This window comes from Pteronotus mesoamericanus, unplaced genomic scaffold, assembly GCF_021234165.1.
Source record: "Pteronotus mesoamericanus isolate MK-2021 breed Mesoamerican mustached bat unplaced genomic scaffold, CSHL_Meso_final contig_105, whole genome shotgun sequence".
NCBI lineage: Eukaryota > Metazoa > Chordata > Mammalia > Chiroptera > Mormoopidae > Pteronotus > Pteronotus mesoamericanus.
In genome coordinates this window covers 4,488,287-4,500,556 of record NW_026555006.1, presented here as the reverse complement: position 1 = coordinate 4,500,556, position 12,270 = coordinate 4,488,287, and the positions used below count along the sequence as shown (strand labels likewise).

The 12,270-nt window shown below is 39.2% G+C and overlaps 1 non-coding gene across 1 annotated transcript; it reads left to right on the top strand.

The window, feature by feature from the left end:
• Positions 1-1,561: 1,561 nt before the first annotated feature.
• LOC129071492 (U6 spliceosomal RNA) lies at positions 1,562-1,669 on the top strand. The gene has a single exon (XR_008529262.1). It is a non-coding gene; the product is annotated as a U6 spliceosomal RNA (small nuclear RNA).
• Positions 1,670-12,270: the final 10,601 nt, after the last annotated feature.

The following is a 12,270-nucleotide window of genomic DNA, read 5'->3' as shown; positions in this document are numbered from 1 at the left end:
GGCAACTCCGGCCAGCGAGGCGTGAGGAGGGAGCGGGCGTCGAGCCGGAGCTGAATCCCACAGGAGGTGAAGCCAACCAGTTCCGAGAAGGCTGCTGAACAGCGCCGGATCCGTGGGCTGCGCACTAACCATCCGCACCGTTCTGTCCTGGCGGCCACGCTTTTGAAACGCCCGGCGTAGCGACGCGCACGCGCCCGCAGCAGCCTCACCCCGCGCCCGCAGAGGCGGGCCGCAGGAGGAGACCTCCCCACCTCCGCCCCCGCCGACCACCACTCTACCCTATCAGGGCCCAACAGTCCCTCCCCAGCTAACCAGCACTGAGGAGACCTATCTTAATCCTGCCGCCAAACTCGCGCAACTCCTACTCTACCCTAGGAGCCCAGCCTCCCTCAAACCTACACCTCCTGGATTCATACCGCATTGCTGTCGCCCCTCAGAGGCATGCATATCTGTGATCAGCTTATAGAGGTGGGAAGTAGAATATGTATTTTTAATACTTGAAAATATATTTTTTGCCCTGGTTGGTGTGGCTCAGTGGATTGAGCGCCAGCCTGCGAACCGGAAGTTTGCCGGTTCGACTCCTGGTTGGAGCAAATGCCTGGGTTGCGGGCCGGATCCCCAGTTGGGGGCGTGGGAGAAGCTACCAGTTGATGTGTCTCTCACAGGTCGATGTTTCTCTCCCTCTCTCCTCCCCTTCCTCTCTCTCTAAAAAAATAAAATCTAAAGAAAGAAAGGAAGAAAAACAAAATATATTTTTTAAAGACCGTTCTCCTAAAAATCTGGCAACGGCACCTCTCACGTCAGTTCTGTGTTTCAACTCCTGCTGACAATGGATGGCTCAAATATCTAAAGTACCTTTGACCTTATAAGTAACAAAATGAACTAAGCTTTCTTGTTCCCTAAAAAGTACCAAGAAAACCCTTATAACCTGTTCCAGGAGAACAATAAATTACTACACTTTAGCTAATCAAAAAGAAAAGTTATATAGTAAAAGGATAGTTCTAAGCCTTAGATTTGTAGCCTAGATTGGATTGCCACTCTGCCTTCTTACTAACTTCCGAGGCTTGGGTAAGATTTTTAATACCTCTGAAGCTCAACCTCCCAAAGTAAAATGGGATGAGAATTCCTCACCTCTTGAGGTCAATGTGAGGATTAAATAAGATGATGTATGTAAAACACATGACAATGCTTACAAAGCAAGTCCTTGATTAGTAGATTCAAATGTTAAAATTATTTTTCAAGTACAAATAACTTTGCAAAATCCTTTTCTTTCACATTTATTCTTTTATTTAATACTCATACAAAAAAAAAATTCTGGGCTGTAGGTATCTCCATTTTAACCATAGAGAAACTGAACAGCTTAGAGGTTAAATAGACATTGTTTTACCCCCTGATAAGTGGAAAATCTGGGAGTCAAAATTGAGTTTTCTGACTCCAAGTCTAAATCACTATTTTTTTGAAGTGGGCTATTTAATAACTTCTCTGTCCTCAAACTTCTAATACCTCCTCTCCCCCACCAAACTCTCAACTCCCTCTTTCCCTGAAAAAAAGAAAAGCAATTGTGCTGACTTGGGCAGCACATATACTATAATTGGAATGATAACGGAGAAGATTAGTGTGGTTCCTGCACAAGTATGATGTGCAAATTTGTGAAACATTAAAACGAAAACAAAATCAAAGAACATCCCAAATTCCCACTGTCACATCTGCTCACCAGTATAGGCTCTTTGACTTTGCATTCCCTCCCATTACTATGAACAATTTATGCTTTTATCTAAGGCCAACCCCTGGACTTGTACACTAAATCTCATCCCCTCTTGCTTGGTCAAAGACATCATCCAGCAACACCCTTTTTTTCTCCTGCAGTATCATTTTTTCCTTCTCTTTTGAATTATTGCCTCCAGCATATAAACAAGCTGGCATTTTTCCATAATTAAATAATAAAAGAATACTTCTTTTTCTCTAATTTCTCTATTCAGGTATTGTCCCCATACCTCTACTACCTTGCTATCTCCAATTTTTCTCCTACCAATTTCTTTCATCCCCACCATTCCACTAAACCATTCTTGCCAACAACCTCCACGTTGCTAGATTCAATGGTCAGTTCTCATTCCCCATCTTATTTGACTACTCAATAGCATTTGACCGAAATGATCATTTTTTTGCCCTAAAATTCTTTATTTAGCTTCCAAGACACATCTTCACCTCCTCTTCCCCCATCCCTTTCTCTTTCTCTTTCCCGTCTCCTCCTACCTCATTGGCTGCTCCTTTTCATTCTCTTGATCCCTTATCACCCAGACTTCTAAATCTTTGTGTACCCCAGGAATCAGTACTTGTGTACCGCTTCTCTGTCCATTCTCTTTTACTTGTGGTGATTTTATCTAGTTTCAAACTTTAAAAGCAATCTATGTGCTCATGTATTCTGATTTTATATGTCTAGCCTATACCTCACTTCTAAACTTTCCAGTGATATATCCAGCTGTCTATTTAACATGTCCACCTGGTTATCTAAATGGCCTTAATGTATCCAAAAGTAGGCTCCTGATAGTCTCCCTTTAACTTGCTTTTCCTATCAATCTTTCCCAATTCTGTATATGGCAACCCTTCCTTTCAGTTGTTTATGACAAAAACCTTCGAAATCATTTTTAACTCCTCTATTATTCTTATATCCCATATCCAATATTTTAGGAAATCTTGTTGGCTCTATCTTCATTTTTTAAAGTTGATATTAGAGAGAGAGAGGAAAGGGGAGGGAGAGAGAGAAACATCAATTTCTTGTTCCACTTATTTATGCACTCATTGGTTGCTCCTTGTATGTGCCCTGACTAGGGATAGAATCTACAACCTTGACTTATTTGGATGATTCTCTAACCAACTGAGCTACCCAACCAGAGTTTGTTGGCTTTATCTTCAAAATGTATTCAGAGATTGTCTGTATCTTACCTCTTCCATCACTGCTACCCTGGTCCAAGCCTCTGTCATTACCCACTTGGATTTTCACACTATTCTCTTGTCTGGTTTTCCTGCTTCCAGTCTTGCTCTGTTAATATCTATTCTCCACACAGGAGCTAGGGTGATCAGTTTAAATGATCATGTCACTCTTCTGCCCAAAACCCTCTAATAGCTTCCCATGTCACACAGAATTTAAAAAAAAAAAATGAACAAACAAAAATGCTCTACCAGGTTCTACATAGTCATTTTCTCCATGCATTTATCTCGCCTCATCTTCTGTCCCTCTTCCCTTTGCTTATTCTACTCTGGCACTATTTGACTCCTTGCTATCCTCATGGATGGCTTTTATTTCCTTCAAGTTTTTTTCAAAGATGTTATTTATTTTTTAGAGACAGGGTAAGGAAGGGAGAAAGAGAGAGAGAGAGAAACAATGATGTATGAGAGAAACATCTATTGGTTGCCTCTCACATGCCCCCAACTGGGGACCTGGCCCACAACCCAGGCATGTGCCCTGGCAGGGAATTGAACCAACAACCTTTTGGTTTGCAGACCAGTGCTCAATCCACTGAGCCATACCAGCCAGGGTTTAGTTCCTTCAAGTTTTGCTCAAATGTTGCCTAATCAATAAGAACTTCCCTCACTATGATGCATTAAATGGAAATCCTCACCACCATCCACACACCCTCCCCATATTTCTTGCCCTTTTATTCTGCTTTCATACTTAACACTATTTTTCATGCTATATATTTATTTTATTTCTGTTTATTTTCCTCCTCCTCCCACTGGGAAAAAACTGTAAACCACAGGAAGGCAAGGACTTTGTTTTGTTGTATCCCCAGGCCTAAAACAATATGTAATTTATACAAAGTGATCAATAATATTAGTTTTAAAAAATATTTTTTTTTATTAACTGTAAAAAATTGTAGCTGTTCAAGGAGATTTCTCTCTGAAATCAGACAAGGTTGCATCTATTTAGAGAGGGGCAAGTTCTGGAATAACCTGTTCCTCTATGTCTTCCTTCTGTAATCTCCTCTATACCTATCCCATACCTATTCTCCAGTTTTCCCTTTCAATCTAGGAAACCATTTCTGAGGATTTAGTTCAAGCTCCTAACTGGCCTTTTACCAGATTAATTCCTTCCAATTCTCTACCTAAAACATAAAACTCCTTAGTTTAAAACACTTGCATGGCTCCCCACTGTCCTCAAAAAAGAAATATAAACTCCTTAGAATAGTTTTAGATGGGCCTTCATGATCTGACACCTGGTTACCTCTCTAGTTTAAACCATCAATATTCTCATTATAACCTTTCTTTTGGCCATTTGTACCAAAATTGTTTCATTTCTAGAAATGAACTTTTTGCATATTCATTGTTGTCTGCTCTATGTCCCTCTAATAAGTAATTCCTATTAATCCTTCAGAGCTCACTTAGATGTCACTTCCTCTAGAAAGCCTTTATATACATATCCCATCCTCTTCCAGACAACTCTAAAGAATAGATAGGGTAAGTGTAGTGCAAATATAGATAAATTGGGAAGTTTAAAGAAATTAAACTTCTGAAATTAAATTACAAAACAATAGTTAAGATCTCTTTAAATCATGGTTGGAGTTCTTTAAGAACTTTGAATAAAATTTTTCTTTATTGATTTTACAGAGAAAGGAAGAGCGAGAAAGAGAAACATCGATTTGTTGTTCTACTTATTTATGTATTCATTGGTTGATTCTTATACATGCCTTGTCTGGGGTTTGAACCCCACAACCTTGGTATAGCAGGATGGCACTCTAACCAACTGTGCTACCTGGCCAAGAGATGAACTTTTAAAGTTTTTAAAGCTTTGTTGCCATGAAGTATAGGGAAAGATCATAAGCTTTGATGTCAAAAACCCTGAATTCAAATTTTATTTCCACCTCTCCTTTAGGTAGTTACTTTACCTATGAGCTTCAGTTTCCTCCTCTGGAAAATGAGATAAATAATACCAAACTTGCAGAATTTCAAAAACTAAGAGATTGTCCAACACCTGATGTGTTATTTTTGTAAGGGAGAGGGTCCTGTCTTTGTCTCTTTCTGGGCATCAAAAACGCAAACACTAGCTGTTAAGATTTGTGATTTGTGTTAGCTTTGGTTTATTTCTCCCATTGTAGTGATCAGCAGTAAAACCTTTATTGTAGAGAGGGCCTTCCCAAGAAATAAAGGAACTGGAACGAGTGTCAGCAGCCCTAAACAGGAAAGGGTTAAGAGGCCTTCCTGGAAGATTATTGGTAAAGGTAATATAACAAAGTAATGAACTTGAAGAAAGAGAAAGGGCTCCTGGGGAACCAAATTAACTAGGGAAATGGTTCCCTAAGGCTCTTTCATAGATTCTTGCTGTCCTTATTTACCTTAACACAAGTATGAGGAAATGAGTAAAGGACAAGTGAGGAGCATAAAACTAAATGCATATGCATGTATTTAAAGGATTGTCCTGGCCCTGGCTGGAAAGGCTCAGCTGATTGGAGCACAGTCCCCTACACTGAAAGGTTGCCAGTTCAATCCCCCATTAGGGCACATACTTAAGTTGCAGGTTCTATCCATGCACCTTCCCACCCTGTCCCCTCACCCCCAGTCAGAGGCTGTACTGGGAGACACCAATTGATGTTTCTCTCTTTATTTCTTCCTGTCTAAAATCAATAAATTAAAAAAAAATAATAAAAGATTGTCTTTTATTCTAACATGATGTCTTCCTGTTTATTGGTGTTAACAATTGTTTGTGTGTGTTAACAATTTTTAAAATGAACTTATTGTGACCCTGTTAGGAGGAAAAACTCCTCTACCAATTTAGGTTCCAATTGGTGGGGGCGAAGGGGGATCTTGAATTAACTGACAATAAATAAACAGGAGAAAAATTTATTTCTAGGAATACCCTATAGAAACTAGCTCCAAGAACACCTAGAGGTAAAAGTTTATATGCTGGTGTAATAAGGAGAGTGGTTTAGAGTTTCAAAGGATTGAAGTTCTGAGGAGTGTTGTTTAAACCATCACTTTGTAATGTCCTGGTGCCTAAGGTCAGCTCCTCCCCGGCTGAAGGTCTCCCTGAAGGTACACAGGGTTTATGGCAGCTGATTCTCATAAAGATGTGTTCTAGTCAGATAAGAGATGTCAGATAAGATTTCTTTCTGTAACTTCTGTAGCTCAGATGTTTTCACATTGAAGTGATTTCCATTCTAGTTTGGTGGATTGTTGATCTCTTTAGTCCCACCCAAGAAATTTTCTTCCCCAATATGTAAAATGGTATGTTTTATTGAAGGGCCATGGAGGTCAAAAAATCATAAATTTGGAAAGTTGTCAATGGGGTCAGTTCTTTGAGATGAGCCAAAAAAGTGCATACAGATAGCCTTAATGATTAAATTGGATTTTTCCCTTCATAGCACAGTGATTTAAGAGCATAGATTTTGGCCCTGGCTGGTGTGGCTCAGTGGGTTGAGTGCCAGACTACAAAGCAAAGGGTCACTGGTCCAATTCCCCATCAGGGCCCATGCCTGGGTTGCTGGCCAAATCCCTAGTGGGGGTGCTCGAAAGGCAACCACACATTGATGTTTCTCTCCATCTCTCCTTCCCTTCCCTTCTTTAAAAATAAATAAGGGAAATCTTAAAAAAAAAAAAGAAAGAAAGAAAGAAAGAAAAGAGCATAGATTTCAGACTTGGCTCCTGGTCAAGAATCTTAGTTGGTTAGAGCATCACCCCAATATGCCAAGGTTGCAGATTCCATCCTGGTCAGGGTACATACAAGAATCAACCAATGAATACATAAATAAATGGAATAACAAATTGATCTTTCTCTCTCTCTCTCTCAAATAAATAAAAGATTTTTTTTTAAGAGTATAGATTTCAGAGCCTGACAGACCCAAGTCTTCTGTGCGACTCTGACACCTAATGGCAAAGTTATTTAATAACTCACAATTTCCTTATCCACAAAATAGAATAATTATCTTCTTTTCAAGGCTGTTGCAAGGATTAGGTAAGAAAAGATACATTAAAAAGGCTTAGCATAGTGCTTGCTTTGATATATTGTACTTTTTGGCTACATTGGAACTTTAAGTCAGCTATTAGAATCTACTTAATAACTGGTGGTATTTGAAATTATAGACAAATTATAGACCCCTTTCAATAATACTTGCCCCATAGTGCTAATTGATTGACCCTGTTAAAGAAAAAAACCCAGAGTCCCAAGATACCAAATGAAGATTTAATACCTAACCTAATTACTGTTTCAACCTCTCCCAGAAACGTAATCCTAATCAACCAGTCTGGAGTTTTCTGGTCAAAACCAATGAGGTAATCTGTCATGTAGGTCCTCTCCATTTCCTGTACCCTCTCCACCGTCATAGGAAGAAGAGATAATATGCATGATAAAAACCCTAAAGAACATGTCCTGTTCTAAATATATGTAATCCTTTCTTAGCTTTCGTTAATAACACCCTTGCTTCATCCTTCTTCCTATAAAAACCTTACATTTTGTACAACCCCCTTGGAGTGTCCTAATTGCTACATGGGATGCTGCCTGCTTCTCTCACAAATCACTTAATAAAGCCAGTTAGATTTTCAAATTTACCCGGTTGAAGTTGTTCTTAAACCACCCCTAATTCCAAACTATAGTTGATCTGTTCCCACAGGTTTAAAAAAAATATTTTTAAAAAATTTTGTTTATTTTTACAGAAGGGGAAGGGAGGGATGAAGAGAAGGAGAGAAACATATAGGTCGATTTCACCCTATACATTCCCAACCGGGGTGGTCCAAAAGAAATCCAGGCATGTGCCCTAACCTGGAATCAAACTGGTGAACTTTTGGCTTGCAGGACGACACCCAACCCACTGAACCACATCAGTCAGGGCCCCATTGGTTGTTAAAAGGGGAAGACTCTTTAAATCCACTGCTAATATCCACAAAGAATAATATGAATTATTTCATGAATCAGTTTCAGAGGGCTTTTAATTATACTTTTGTCTTCACGTAGAAAGACATCGCTACCAGGATTATACAAAGCAGCAAGTTTCTACAAAGAGTGGGGATTCTGGTGTTAAAACAGTGTCGAGGTTTAATCTACAAGTTCCTCTACTTACTATCTGTGTAAATTGATGCAAGCCATTTGATATTACCCTTCCCCTTATCTGTAAAATAGGAGATAATTATCTCCCCTAATAAGATGTTGGAGGGTTAGACTAAACACAGTACTTGGTTCCTATTTTCAGTTTAATTGATGAGATCAAGAATTAGGTAGAAAATGTACTTGGTAACTCAATTTCCATATTCAAATATGATAATCACATTCTGAATATGTGATTGAAATGGTTCCTTTTAAAAAAAAATTTAAAAAATTTTTTCACCCTGGCCTGTGTGGCTCAGTTTAGTGGAACATCATCCCATAAACTGAAAGTTTGCAGGTTTGATCCCCAGTCAGGGCACATACTTAGGCTGAATGTTCAAGGCATGCATAGGCAGCCAATAGATGTTTCTCTCTTTCTCTCCCTCTCTCTCTAAAAAAGCAAAGAAAAAAATATTCTGGGGTGAGGATAAATTTTTTTTTTACAATGTTTTATCAGTTTTCAGTATACAAGATAGTTATGATATGTTTATATAACTTACAAAGTGATCACCCCCATAAGTTTAGTACCTCATCTGACACCATACATAATTATTACAATATAATTGGCTATATTCCCTATGTTGTACATAGATCCCTGTGACTATTTTTTAACTAGCAATTCATACTTCTTAACCCCTTCACCTGTTTCACTCATTCTCCCAAACCCCCTCCCATGTGGCAACTGCCAATTTGATTTCTGTGAAAACGGTTCCTTTTATGTGTATTAATGTAAAGTGACAGGAAAACAAAGGTTTTTTTGCTCTTAGTTCTTACATTTATTGGTATCCCATTCTAGGAGAGACACTCATTACAGACGGTCTTGACTGAGTGATTGCAAGATGATTTTAAACAACTGTCTTATTCAATGCATGGGAGAAAGCCATCCATCTGCAACATCCAGTCACTGGTGCCGTTTCCCCAAACCTGCTCCAAAGGCTGACTTCTGGAAGCTGAGAGCTCAGTGTGGGCACTCCCACCCTAGGACTTACTCTTTCATAGGTTGGAACTTCTTTAAAGGCTGAACTTTGAGACTGCATTAGAATCAAATAATTTCCCTGGCCAGGTGGCTCAGTTTGTTGGAGCATCTTCAGTACACCAAAAGGTTGCAGGTTTGATCCCCAGTCCAGGCACATGCCTGGGTTGAGGGTTTGATCCCCAGGGGTACATGCCGAAGGCAATCAGTCAGTGTTTCTCTCTCCCTCTCTCTCCTTTCCTGTCTCTATAAAAGTCAATGAACATATTCTCAGGTGACGATTTAAAAAAATTTTTGTAAGAGGCAAAAATGTCTAATGTGAGTGCTCACAATTACTGCCTTTCACCTCTTCCTCTCAATCTGAGGAGTTATGCAGTTAGTCAGACTAGTTCATTGGATTATGATGATGCAGGTTAAGAATGGGGAATTGGAGATGGCAGGGTGATCAGGAAGAAAAAAAATTAGCCAAGACAGAGTGGGTCTATCTACACAATAAAAACAGAGAAAGTGTGAGGGTAGGGAGAAGAATGGAGGCAGTCTTTTAATTTTTAATTTTTGAAGTGTTGGCTATAAACAACCCAACCCAACAACTTGTTGGTTTAAATATTAACCAAAGATATTTGTTGTTTTCATTGGTATGTATGACCCATAGTAATACCATGTAACTATTGAGTGAATTATTGGACAAACAATAAACAGTTAAGAAAAACCAATAAACTCTGTTTAAAATGCCTATTACTCCAAAACATCTAATATGATCTTTGTGTTGTGAAGTAGTAGTATTTATAGTGACCATTCATTGACAGTTCTATAGTATCTAGACATTAATGCTGCCCCATAATACCATCCTCGAAACACAGTTAATCTCTACTCTGACTGGTGCACATTCTTTTCTGTACCAATGCTATCTATGTAAATAGTTGTTATACTGTATTGTTTAGGGAATAATGACAGGAAAAATAAGTCTGTACATGTTCAGTACAGACACAGTCATCATAGGCCTAATTACATAGTAGACACGATCAACAAAGTAATTTTTTTCCAAATATTTTCCACCCAGTGTTGGTTGAATCTACAGATGCAGAACCTGTCATTATGTGGGGGCGCGGGGGCAGGGGGTGTCAACTGTACTGCCTAAACTTAAGAAATCTCATGCTATTATGCAACAATATGGTATGTGGGGGATTGGGGAAAATCCATTGGATTGGAGGTTGAGAAATAAGACTTGTGGTAGAATTTGTTACTGACTTGTGAGACTTGGGCAAGTTCATTTTACCTAAGACTTAAGTTTCTTCAACTAGAAAACACAGTTTCTGAAACTAAAATCACTAAGAATTCTTCCAGGTCATGGGGTTGTTTTACAATATTATACTTTGTTTTTTATTAATCTCCCTGACTAAATGTACTTTAAAAATATACATTATATCAGTTAATTATCTCGACCGTTTTGTGAATGAATGTCAACCCAGACATCATGTTCTCTAGTAAGTCTTTTTGGACTGTCTAATGGGTGCCGTTGGTTTCGGCGTGGTCACTGTGCCTCTATAACAAGCACTGTGGGCTGGTCTGTAATACCATGTTAAATAGTATTTACTTATCTACTTATTTTTTTTTTTTCTTCTCCACAAATCTTTAAGTTCCCTGAGGGATATATAAATGATGTAAGTTACATCACTTAAACAGTACCTAGCATTGGTATTTCATGTAACAAATAAATGGAGCTCCAGTAGTAGACAACTTTCTTAAAAAGCTGAAGACAAGCCCTGGCCAGTAGCTCAGCTGGTTAGAGTGTTGCCCTGATACACCAAAGTTGTGGGCTTGTTTCCTGGTCAGGGCACATGCAAGAATCAACCAATGAGTACATGGATAGGTGGAGCCACAAATTGATGTTTCTCCCCTCAAATCAATTTTTTTTAAAAAAGGAAAAGAAATTATCTTAAAAAAAACTGAAGCAGGATAATAAGAAGCAAGGAAAATTCCTTGGCAAGTAGAATGGGGAAACTGAGACAGATAGGTGATTCAAACTGGCCTCATCCAGCATAAAAATTCACCTGCTTCATTCTCCCTTGCACAGCCACTCCCTTAAGCATTAAGCCCTCAGAACAATGAGGTTCTGATCAGCATCAAATAATCTTTAGGAACAAAGCCTCAGGTCTGTTGACCACAGGGTTTTGGTCAGAGATAACATCCAAGCTTCAGTTGTGTTTCAGCTCCAGGCCCAGAAAAGCAGCAAAACCAGAGGAAGCTCTGCCAAGGCTGACATTAGGACCAGATGCAATGACAAATAAGCCTCTACCCTAGCACTGACCAATCAGTAGAGACCAAGACCCTGACCTTATAGACATACCTGGAAAGCTGATGACTATCTGTTGAGATCGTCCCCTGATACTACCCCTGAAATTCCTGACTTTAGAAAACAGATAAAAACCTTTTGGACAAAAGGACCCAGTGTGTTTGCTCACTCTCTCTTTTGCAGGAGTGTTCAACCTGCAGCCCACAGGACAAATGCGGCACAGGATGGCTATGAATGAGGCCCAACACAAAATCATAAATTTACTTAAAACTTTTTTTTTTTTGCTCATTAGTTTTCGTTAGAGTTTGTGTATTTAATGTGTGGCCCAAGACAGCTTTTCTTTTTCCAGTGTGGCCCAGAGACGCCAAAAGGTTGGACACCCCTGGATCTAAAGCAACACCATACCTTCTTTCTTCAGGCGTGTATCTTTGCTTTCTTTCTCCTTAGCTATAAGGGTCCCCATGAAACTCGCGACCAGAGGAGTAGGGGCCAGCAGTAACTATTTCCGGGATAACCACCTGAACCTGTCTCCAAAGGTTTTTTGTTGTTGTTGCTGTTGTTTCCTCTGTAACTTGTTTCCTGAGTCCATACTCCAGCTGCCTCATTTCCTCTGCCTCTGTGACTTTCTTTCTAAAAGGCCAAGGCAGCTCTCTGAGCAGCCCGCTTGAAGCTTTTCTTCAAGTGTACTTTTGCTTTGCATGCTAAATATACTTCCTCTTGCGTAAGAGTTCTTGGCTCTGAATTCTCTCTTTGCCGAACTCAAGAACCAGAAGCCATTGCCAGTAACAAAACCATTGGTCTTTTTCAGAAAGTAATTGTTACAAGAGGATAACTAAGGAACCTGAATCTGGCATTAGTATTAAATTTTAAAGCAAATGTCTAGAATCAAAGTACACAAGACGAATTTTACATAAAATTTATAACATTTATTTA